This window comes from Phyllobates terribilis, unplaced genomic scaffold (genome assembly GCF_046119375.1).
Source record: "Phyllobates terribilis strain yellow unplaced genomic scaffold, ASM4611937v1 Scaffold_12__6_contigs__length_324123572, whole genome shotgun sequence".
Lineage (NCBI taxonomy): Eukaryota > Metazoa > Chordata > Amphibia > Anura > Dendrobatidae > Phyllobates > Phyllobates terribilis.
Genome location: NW_027362772.1, coordinates 231095525 through 231108077, shown reverse-complemented (window position 1 = coordinate 231108077; position 12553 = coordinate 231095525).

Genomic DNA, 12553 nt, shown 5'->3' with positions numbered 1-12553 from the left:
CTCTTTTACTGGGTTATTTCCCCCTTTCCACTATGGGCCAGTCCCAAATTTTTTACTATGTCTGTCCCTACAGAATTTAGCTGGCCAGACCTCCATCACAAACACTATGTATTACATTTACATACATTACACATATTATACCTAAAATGCTCCACGGAGTCTATCTTATGTCCTAAGCCTAACCTATGTCTTACTCTATACTTTACACTAGACATATTACTTATACATTACACATTATCACATATACTATATATAAAAAATGCAGGACACTATACACATCACATGATTGGTATCTTCAGGGGAAGGAACACAATAATACAGTCCACCACTCTTACATAGCTGCAGTCACAGAAGCTGCTATAGGGCACAAAGGCTAGTAGACTCACTAAGCTACTGTCTACCTTCTCTATGATGATACATGATGTACAAATTCCCAAAATATTAGTTTTAAAAATTACAGATAATTGGTGCTCTGGGCTCCGAGATCCCCACCAGTCGATCAAAACAATTCTTACATGAGCGCAGTTCAAGAAACAGGAGGAGTCTGCTCCCCACAGACTTTTTATTGAGGTTCTACACTGCTCCATGTGCAGGCTCAAAGGCTCTCCAGCTTCCCGAGCAACGCATATGTTTTGAGGAATCAGTGGAGAAGCCAACCGATTTGTGGGGCATGTCACGCCCCATCATACATGTTCGGGCTCCCATGATCTATGAATTTAGTCTTGGGGCGCAGTCGGACAGCTGTATAACACGGACAACGATCACACTGCAATGGATGGACTGGCTGGCGGCTCTCCTGACCCGAGCGTGACAGTATCTATTTCTATGCAGATGTCACACTCTTGTCAGGAGAGCCGCCAGCCAGTCCGTGCATTGCGATGTGATCGTCGTCCATGTTATACGGTCGTCTGACTGCGCCCTTGAAGGAATTGTCTACTACTGGACAAACCCTTATTAATTGGCCTTAGGAGGTGAGAAAACAAATAAAATTTGGCACTGCATCTCATGTTTGTCTGTTGGGATTAACATTAGGTGGGGTCATCACAGGAGCACTGCTGCCAATCAGCAAGAACAAACAGAGTACAAGGGATGTAATCAGAGTATGAAGGAGCAGTCCTGGAGGGGAGTATACATTTAAAAAAAAATGTCACCTCCCTTAATAAGAAGTTGTCTACTTGACTAGAGGACAACCCTTTTCAGTAAAACTGTTTCTTAAGCTAAAATGCTGGGCACAACAGAGGGATTGTGCACTACTTTTATGTGATGACATATTCCAGGGATAAGTCATAAATGTCTGATTGGAGGGTCTCCTACACCCAGCACCCCCACCGATTTACTGTTATCAGCTCTTGAGGCGTCCAAATGTATTCAGTGAACAAAGTGGAAATGACACTGTGTAGAGTCCATGACCAAAAACTGAAGCTCTGCACTTATTCAATTGGCATTTCATATGCTTGCCTGCTTGTTGATGGTTTCCAGGAAACAAGATTTTTCTCTTGACTTTGAGTGCAAAAGGACAATAATTGTACATAGCATTAGATATTACATTTGTACAATAGTCATAAAAATGGAGGTTGTGTTAACCCCTTTACCCCCGAATGTGGTTTGCACGTTAATGACCAGGCCAATTTTTACAATTCTGACCACTGTCACTTTATGAGGTAATTACTCTGGAACGCTTCAACTAATCCCGCTGATTCTGATATTGTTTATTCGTGACATATTGTACTTCATGATAGTGGTAAAATTTATTCAATATGACTTGCGTTTATTTGTGCAAAAATCCAAAATTTGGCAAAAATGTTGAAAATTTCCCAATTTTCAAACTTTTAATTTTCATGCCCTTAAATCAGAGAGATATGTCACAAAAAATAGTTGATAAGTAACATTTCCCACATGTCTACTTTACATCAGTACAATTTTGGAACCAAAATTTTTTTTGGTAGGAAGTTATAAGGGTTAAAAGTTGACCAGTGATTTCTCATTTTTCCAACAAAATTTAGAAAACCATTTTTTTTGGGACCACATCACATTTGAAGCCACTTTGAGGGGCCTTTATGACAGAAAATCCGATACCCCAAATGTGGGGGAAAATCACTGTTTGGGCGCACGGCAGGACTCGGAAGGGAAGGAGCACCATTTGACTCTTTGAATGTAAAATTTGCTTGAATAATTAGCAGACGCCATGTGGCGTTTGGAGAGCCCCTGTGATGTGCCTAAACAGTGGAAACCCCCCACAAGTGACACCATTTTGGAAACTATACCCCTCAGGGAACTTATCTAGATGTGTGGTGGGCACCCTGAACCCCCAGGTGCTTCACAGAAGTTTATAACATGAAGCCTTGAAAATAAAAAAAATTAAAAAAAAATCAAACTTTTTCCACAAAAATGATCTTTTAGCCCCAATTTTTTTTTCACAGGAGTAAAAGGAGAAAATGGACGCCAAAACAGTTGTGCAATTTCTCCTGAGTAAGCCGATACCCCATATGTGGGGAAAATACAGTGTTTGGGAGCACGGCAGAGTTCAGAAGGGAAGGAGCACTGTGTGACTATTTGAACGCAAAATTGGCTGGAATCGAGAAGCCATGTTCCGTTTGGAGAACCTCTGATTGGCCTAAACAGTGGAAACCCACCACAAGTGACCCCATTTTGGAAATCTTACCCCTCAAGGATGTTATCAAGGTGTATAGTGAACATTTTTAACCCATAGGTACGACACAGAATTTGATAACATTAGGTCATCAAATTGAACAAGTTGTCATTAGTCTTGAGCGCAAGTGCTCGCTACTTGAGTTTGCATCAGGTACTCAGGTATGCACCATGTATCGCGGGTACTCGAGTGACATGCTCGAGTCCCCGCCCCACGTTTCGCGGTTATTAGACAGCTAAAACAAAACATGTGGGGATCACTCGTGCATGGCAGGCAATCCAGCTGTTTTCTTTTAGCCGCGAAGCATATGGGGAGGAGACTCGAACATGTCACTTGAGCACCCGCGATACTCAGTGAATACCCGAGCACTTGCGCTCAACACTTGTCGTCATATCGTCATTTTTTTTCTCTACTTTTGAAAAAATTCCAACCCCAACACAACCCTAGAGTTTATTTTTTATGCCATACCTCGTGCGGTATAAGTGCTTAGATGACTTTATTCTTTGGGTCGGTGCGATTACAGCAATGCAAGATTCACATTGGGTTTTTATGTTTGGCAGCTGTCACACACTAAAATACTCTTTTTTTTTTGTTGCAAAGACTAGTTTTTGCAATCATTTTTCGATATTTCAGCTGACAGTCATGTGGCAGCTTGTTTTTTGCGGGACGAGTTGATGTTTTTATTGGTACCATTTTCGGGCACGTGACATTTTTTGATCGCTTTCTATTCCAATTTTTGAGAGGCAGAATATACAGTTCCGGAATTGTTTTTTGGGGGTTTCTTTTATGCTTTTCCGCGTGTGGTGAAATTGATAAGGTAGCTTTATTCTTCGGGTCAGTACGTTTACAGCGGTACCACATTTATATATTTTTTTTAATTTTTTGGTGCTTTTACACAAAAACAGCGATACCAAATGTGTACTATTAGTGGGTTGTTTTTTTTTCATAATATTTATGGCTACAGTATATTTTCATTTTTTTGGATTATTTTTTCTTTTAATATCTTTACAATTTTTTTTTTTCCACTTTCCTACACTTTTTTTTTTTTTTAAAACTTTTACACTTTGTCCCACTATGGGACTTTCATTTTTTGCAGGCTGATCACTTGCATAGCATAGAGACGCAGCAGCATCTCTATGCTATGCAGGCTGCAGCCCTGTACAGGCACAAGTTACTTAGAACGCGTGCTCAGCACGATCTAACTTTCTGATGCCTGGTGACCCGGATGTCGTCATGACGACATCGGGTCACCATTGCAACTACCGGGACCCAGCATAGACAGCGCTGGATAGAAGGTAAGAGGCGCCCTTACCTCCCCTTGCTCCCGAAATGCAGCGATAGACTTCGATTGCAGCATTTCGGGGGTTAATGTTCCGGGAGCAGTGCAGGACCACTCCCAGCACATTGTCACACCCGGTGCTATCAGCTGACACCCGGCGGCGATCGCCTCGTACCGCTTCTGTGCGGGCGCGACCTCTTTGTGCGTAATAGTACGTACTTGGTCCAATAGGCCCAGGGGACGTACTATTACTGAGAATGTCAGTAAGGGGTTAAAGTAAGTTTAAGCGTTGTATTTTTTTATGTGTTGTGCAGAAATAAGCACAGCAAAAATCTGTGATGGGAATGTGTGTAAGGCTATAGCCCCACTATCAGTATTTGGTCAGTATTTGTTTTCAGGAATGGGAGCCAAAACCAGGTGAGGAACAATCAGAGAAAAGGTATAATAGAAACAAGTCACCAATTCTGCATTTATCACCAACTCCTGGTTTTGGTTCCCACTCCTGAGAAAAAATACTGACCGAATACTGATAGTGGGGCCGTGGCCTAAACATGCTAATACATTTTACTAAAGGCTCGTGCACATGCTATATTTTTGGTCCGAGTGCGATCCAACAAAACATTGGATTGCACTTGGACCAATGTTATACTATGGGGCCGTGCACATATCCGATTTTTTCCTCTGACCGAACCAGTCCGAGGAAAACATCGCTGTTAAGTCTGATATTCGGTTTGCACTCGGCCATGCAAGTCATTGACTTTTTACTCTTATTTTATTACCGCTGTTCCCATGAATATGCTTTTTCTCCACCAGAAATATTGGGCTTTTTATTTAGTGCTAATTTTCATGGGCTTTACTTGGAGGCATGTCTTCAGACTGCTCTGCATAATTAGGCTGAGAGCCACGTCCCCTTGGTAATGACCATAAAAATTAGCATTAATTAAAAAGCCCAAAACTCTAAAATCATATGGAGAATTAAAAAAAATTCAGGTGGAGCAGCGGGAATAAAATAAAAGACAAAACAAATCACTTTTCTTCTGGTGACAGGTCTTGTTTAGGCCTAAAATGACTCTTCATAGGGAAATCCACATTTACAAATTATAACATGGCATCATAATAGGAGCTAAAGAGAAAAGGCGGAGAAGGTCATCAGAATTGTGAAACGCTCGCCCAGTGACATCTGCTGGCTGCAAAATATATCGTCAGGAATTCTACAAATTATTACAAGAAAACTAAGGAGGGGGTTGTCCGGGAAAAACAAAAATGTTATTAATGGCTTAGTGTATTTAAAAATAACAAGCAAAGCTATAATCACCACCCGGCACTCACCGGGATCCAGCGCCGGCCACTCTATGGTCTGCGTTTACAGGACTGGTGATTGGCTGCTGTGATCTGGTGTCTTCACCATTGCGCTGATGTCACCAATGACGCGCTGAAGTGACATCATCACCGCAGCCAATCACAGGTCCTGAATGGTAACGACTTCCCTGCAGTGCAAGTGCAGACCACAGAGCAGCCGGCGCTGGATCCCATGGCGTGCCGATGGATGAGTATACCTTTGGTTTTTATTTTTCAATATACCAAGCCACTGGTAAAATTTAATTATTTTTTGCCCGGACAACCCGGTGACGTCAGTAAATACAAAACTCATCAGATTCCCGCTGCTCTCTGTGAGACTTGGCGACTCTGATGAGCAGAGTAGTTACTGATATCACCGCCGGGTCTCACGGAGCGCAGCCAGCAACTCTGATGAGCGGTGGCGTCAGTAACTACACCGCTCATCAGAGTTGGCGACTCACGCTGCTCTCTGAGACCCAGCGACTCTGATGAGCGATGTAGTTACTGATGTCAATACTCTATTCAGAGCCGCCGGGTCTCACGGAGCGCAACGGGACACGGAGTGGCCACTGCTACAGCCTATGGAGCTTGGTTCTCTGAACGAGGCACCATAGTACTTCACTGTCCTATGATTCAGGGATCGTCGTGGGAGCGCCATGGACTACGTCGGACCTTTTTGTTTTCTAATAAATTGGTGAACAAGGGACAGTGTCTTGTCTTTATTGCTCTCTTTTTAGGCTTTTTCATGCTTCCATGTGTGGACTACGTCGGACCTGGATGTTTTTTATTATTAATAAATTAATGAACCAGGAAAAGTATTGGTGTTTTTTTTTTCCCCCAAATAAAAAAGCACAAAAAATAAGTTTTTGATTACTGCGTTAGTAATGGGGGTGTTTGATAGACCTCTCCATTACTAACCTCAGGGCTTGATGCCAGCTGTTTTTGACAAATCTCAGCTGACATCAACCCCAACTACCATTACCCAGATTGTCCGGCTCTTCCCGATTGCCCTGGTGCGGTGGCAAAGTGACAGAATTAGCACATCTCACGTTATGCGCCACTTCTGGGGCGGCTGTGGGCTGGCATTTTTAGGCTAGGAAGGGCCCAATAACCAGGCACCTTCCCAGCAAGACAACATCAGCTCACAGCTGTCTGCTTTACCTTTGCTGGTTATCAAAAGATAGGGAGGACCCCAAGTCTTTTTTTTTTTTTTTTTTAAATAGGTAAAACCAGGCTCAACACCACATGAAAGGCACTAAAGGGTGCAATTTTATTATATGTAGGGGGCTTGTAAAATTATATATCTATGTATGGGACATCTGTCTATCTACCCCATATCTATATATTCTATCAATCATCTATCTATTCTGAGGGTCCTGGCTGTAAATTTAGTGTACTTGGCTGATGACATTTTGTAGCTCCTTTGAGATGTGTGGGTGAAAAAAAATCCGTATACCGTCCGTTTTTTTTCTCACACCCATTGACTTGCACTGGTGAGTCTCAGCCGTTCTATGCGGTCATACACAGCATACTGACATTTTTTCCTCCGCATGATTCCAACTGAGGAAAAACTTGCAGATGAACACTGCCTCACTGAATAACATACATTGGTGCGGGTGCAGTAGGATTTTTTTTTATCACATTGCACCCAGCGTTTTTATACGTAGATGTGAGCGAACCCTTATACGCCGCATAGTCACAGGCTTGGCCCTTTAACTTACTGTATAGGATTGCACGTAGCATCTGTACGCTGACTGGAGCCATCTCCCCCTTGAATACTATTGGAACAAGAGTGGATTAATCTGATCGCACATCCTTTATAGAATTTCATTAATGCTAATTAGAGAGCAGTTACACAAAGTCCCCATTTGTCAGTGCACTGTTAGCCTACGTCTTATGATCCATTCACATCCATTTACACACTACATACGCTGCCTACTTTCTAATTTTTAGCTTTTCTTATTTACACCCAGTGATTCAATCTTTGGCTTATTAGCACACAGAGGATCATTTGCACGCACCATGCAATCAGCAGTTATTTTGTACTTTTCTGGACCAGTTCGCTGCAGGGGGAACACCGCTTATAAATGTGATTCCCATGTCTGTCTATATTTTTAAGTTATTCTAATCTGTTCTTATTTCATTTTCAGGATTTTCTTTTTTAAATTAAAAGGTAAGCCAGCATTGACGTTGTTTTGCCCTATGCCAGAATTACGGTATCTACATTTCTACAGAGTGCTTGCTAAACAGAATTGTGCTATGAATGACAATATCCCAATATATAAATGTAAACCCCCACAATTAGGTTTCAGATGTCTGTAACACAGTGACATGACCATACCTCACCTACCCACAAATATCTGCATCTCTTGTCAGAAAAAATAGTGTTTTTTACATAGGTTTTTGGAGCAGATTTTTCCCCACTCATTAGTATGGGTGAAATCAGCAAGTCACAAATAAGCAACGTGAGCACGAGTCTTCAGAGCTCTCATTCACTTTGCCAACATCATGTTTTGTGGCAAACTGTGCAAAAAATTTGCAACGTGTGCACAGGCCCCAAGTCATAAGGACAAGGTGAAAGGGCTGGAATACAACACCCAATGATTAGCACCATTTAAAGTGACAGCAGTAATGAAAAAGAAAGGTGGTAAAGGGAACCAACGAGACTATAGGGTTAATATGTCAACAACCGTTTCGGTGCATAACACATTACTGCAAGGCTCACCTTACTTGTATGGTTGTGAGATGGAAAGGAACAACTGTACTCCATAGCATAAAGAATTCAGAATGGTGCTGCCTTGTCCTTGACTTTCATTGCAAGTTGCCAAAACTTGATGTAAGTGTATCACAGTTTCAAGTGGTTGATGGACATCAAAGTGCGCACACGTTCCGGGATGAAGATAATAGGAATTATTCCTACCGTTAATTACGTTTCCAGGAGTCCATCATAACGGCACGACAGGAGTTAAGTCCTCTGTTCCTCTAGGGACAGGAAACACATGAGAGGTTAAAAGCCCCCCCCTCATCACACCCTCATTGTTTGTACTAATCATCAACCAGGATGGATGCAACTCTATTTTATTATATACATATACCAATGTTACATTCACATTCGTGTCAAGAGCAGGGGAGGGAAATATGGTGCCGTTATGATGGACTCCTGGAAACGTAATTAACGATAGGAATAATTCCTATTTTACCAGTACGTCCATCATAACGGCACGACAGGAGACATACCAAATCAAAATTGGAACGTTTAGGGCAAGACTACTGCCTGAAGGACTTTACGGCCATAGGCTAATTGTTGACTGAACGATACATCTAACTTATGTTTACTGAATGTTGATATACTAGACCAGGTTGCTGCCTGGCAGTTTTGGCCTACTGAAGCTCCCGCTTTCTCCGCCCAAGAAGCGTAGATTGCTCGAGTGGAATGAGCTTTAAGGGAAATTGGTGGATCCTTCCCCTCTGATTCATATGCGAGGGCGATAGTCCTTGTTAACCACCTTGCTAGCGTCGGCTTAGAAGCTTTCTTGCCTTTATTCACACCCGAGAATTGCAGAAAAAGGTTTGAGTCTCTCCTCCAGGGGGCTGTGACTTCTATATACCGAATAACTGTCCTCCTGACATCCAAGGTATGGAAGGATTTTTCCTTTTCATTTTTGGGAGACTGGCAGAAAGATGGCAGTATTATTTCTTGATTCAGGTTCGTACTGGACACCACCTTAGGGTGAAAAGAGGGATCCAGTTTAAGAACCAATCTGTCCTCCAGGATCTTAAGGTATGGGTCCAAAGCTGAGAGAGCCTGGATCTCACCTACCCGCTTCGCTGTAGTAACTGCCACAAGAAAGGCTGATTTCATAGAGAGCAGATCTACTAATGTTTCTTCCAGGGGTTCAAAGGGAGACTTACTGTACATAAAGCTCTCAACACCAGGTTCAGATCCCACGCTGGTACCAGACTCCTTATCGTGGGTCTTAAAAGAGAAGTTGCTTTTATGAACTTTGATATCCATGGGTGGTCTATTAAGGAGTAGTCCAAGAAAGCACTCAGGGCCGAGATATGAACCTTTAACGTATTTGGCCTCAGACCCTTATCAAACCCCTGTTGGAGGAAATCCAGTATCTTTGGAATATTGGGGCGAGACGAATTTCCCACAGACTGACCTGCAAAGCTACAGAACTGTCTCCAGATTCTAGAATAGATGGCTGACGTTACTGGTTTCCTACAGGCTTGGAGAGTTGTAATTACTCGATGAGAAAGGCCCTTAGAGGCTAGGATCCGCCTCTCAGGTTCCATGCTGTCAGCTGGAGGAATTGGATATTCGGATGTAACAAGGGACCCTGCAACAGAAGATCTTTCCTGGCTGGGAGTCTGAATGGGAGATCCACCAACATCTGGTGTAGCAGAGGAAACCAGCTCCTTTAGGGCCAGTAAGGCGCTATCAGAATAAGAGCTCCCCTCTCCTGTTGGATTTTCCTTAGTACTCTTGAGATGAGAGGGACTGGAGGAAAAGCGTACACCAGTTTTGTTCCCCACGATTGAGAAAGGGCATCTATTCCTTCTGGGCTGTCTGCTGGGTCCAAGGAGAAAAAGCACTGCAGCTTTCTGTTTTTACTGGTCGCGAACAGGTCTATGGACGGAGTGCCCCATCGTTGGAATGATTTGATGAAAAACATCTGGATTCAGTTCCCAATCTGAGGGACCAACTCTTGCTCTGCTGAGAAAATCTGCTACCACGTTTTCGGACCCCCTTAGATGAATAGCCGATATTGAAAGAACATTTCTCTCCGCCCAGTGGAAAATTCTTGCTGCCAAGGATTGTAACCATTTTCCTCTTGGACCTCCTTGTCGACGAAGAAAAGAGATGGTGGTGCTATTGTCTGAGAAAACTTTTACGTGATTTCCTCTGAGCAGATGTTGACATCTTTGAAGAGTTTCCCAGACCGCCCTTAGCTCCCTGAAATTTGACGACCTGTGTCTTATCTCTTTGGGCCATATCCCTTGTAGATATCGGTTTCCTATGCTTGCTCCCCAGCCTTTTTGGCTGGCATCCGTATGGATTTGGATTGAAGGAAGAAGGATCCAGTCTACAGAATTTCCTAAGTTTGAAGGGTCTGTCCACCAGGAAAGGGAGTTTTTTAGCTCCCTTGACAGTCTCATTTTTTTGTCTAATCCCGACGGTCGTCTGTTCCAAACTGACAGGATCGATTTCTGTAACGGTCTTGAACGGGCCTGTGCCCATTTCACGCTCGGAATGCATGAAGTCATCAACCCTAAGATCCGCATGGTGTATCTGAATGAGGTGGTCTTTCGCTTCTCGAAGTTGTAAATCTCCAGTTTTATTTTTTCTCGTTTCTCCTGAGGCAAGGAGGACTTCTGAAGACTGGAATCTAAAAGTACCCCTAGAAATACTTTTGTAGTACTTGGTTGGAGGCTTGACTTTCCCAATTGATGTTCCACCCCAAATATTCCAGGGTTTTGATCGTATGATCTTGTTGACTGAGAAGAGACTGACTCTGCCACCAACAATATATCGTCCAGGTAAGGGATGATTACAATCCCGTGTTCTTAAGAAGGCCGCTACTCCTGTCATAACCTTTGTGAATATTCGGCGGGGCCGAGGACAGACCGAAGGGTAGGCAAGTGAATTGAAAGTGGTGTGCTGTGACCTGGGTGAATTGGAACATGGTAATATGCATCCTTGAGGTCTAGGGTGCACATTACCGATCCCTTCTCTATCAATGGAATGCTGGTTTTTATAGTTTCCATTTTGAACCTTTTGTATTCCACCCACTGGTTTAGGGGCTTGAGGTTTATAACCGTACGGCGTTTGCCTGAGGGTTTTAACACCGAGAAGAGGGAGGAATAATGGCCTAAACCCTGCTCTGAAGGGGGGACCTGTTTTACCACATGCAGGGATTGAAGGACTAATATATCCTGCCATAGACTTCTGAGATCTACGGGGGAGCGAGGACGAGTGATTTGGAAACGACGAGGGGAAGTATGGGAAAAGTCTATTTTGTAACCTTCCCCTAACTAACGTAGGATCCATTGATTTTTTGTAATGGACGCCCACTTGTCCCGAAAGAAACGAAGCCTGCCCCCTACTCCAATGGCGTCATGGTCTAGCTGGGGCCCCAGAGGAGACCTGATCTGCTCTGTCCTTTCCTCCCTTCCTGTAAGACCATCTCCCTGTCTTACCCTTACCCCTGTAATCATGCTTAGGGGAGCGACAGGTTCCACAAAAGGGCCGGTTATCTCTTAACCCTATCCTCGGGAAACCTTTTTTCTTGTCGGACGCTCTTTCTAGGATCTCGTCCAACACTGGACCAAAGACCCGGGTACCCGAAAAAGGAATTGAGCACAGCTTATTTTTTGAGCGGCTATCACAACGACCACGTTTTTAGCCATATTGCCCGCCTAGCGGTATTAGATAGTACACTACATCTAGCTGCGAACCTGACCGATTCGGCTGAGGCATCAGCCATGAATTGTGTTGCCAGCTTTAACATAGGAAAAGAGCCTGATAGCATTTCTACAGGGGAGTCGGACCTAATTTGATCTGACAGCTCGTCCAACCAGAAGCACATGGATCTTGCCACTGAAGTGGCAGCGATATTAGCTTTAATTATGGCGGCTGAGGCTTCCCAACTCCTCTTGAGCATGCTCTCCGCCTTACTATCCATTGCGTCTTTGAGGCAAGATGAATCTTCAAAGGGGATGGACGTTTTCTTAGCCACTTTCGCTATTGGGACATCTACCTTAGGGATTTCCTCCCAAAGTTTGATGTCCTCCGGATTGAAAGGAAGAAGGGATTTAAAGTCTCTTGGCACAATGAGTCTTTTTTCCACTTCTTCCCATTCTTCCATAATCATTGCTTTTAGATGCTCATTTACTGGGAACACTATTTCTCTGAGTCCTTAGACCTGCGAACATTTCATCCTGTCTGGAGTGGGAGACTTGTGTCTTCCAAGTTCATAGTATGTCTAACGGATTTCAATAGCTCATCCGTATGTTCTGCAGAGAAGACATTTTTTTCCTCTCTTGTGAGGGTAACTGATAGAAGCGATCCTCATCCTCTTCCAGACTGTTCTCTGATGCGGAGTCTAAATATTCTCCTTCCTCAGACAACTCTTCCATCTCCCACCTGGATCTTTTCTGGTGAGGAGAGGGTTGAACTATTTGGGGTGACGGCTGTGTATGGGAAGGTATATGGCTGGAGACTTGTGTTCTGGACCTCCTCATGGATCATAGATCTCATGTCCGTCAAAACGGAAGCTTTT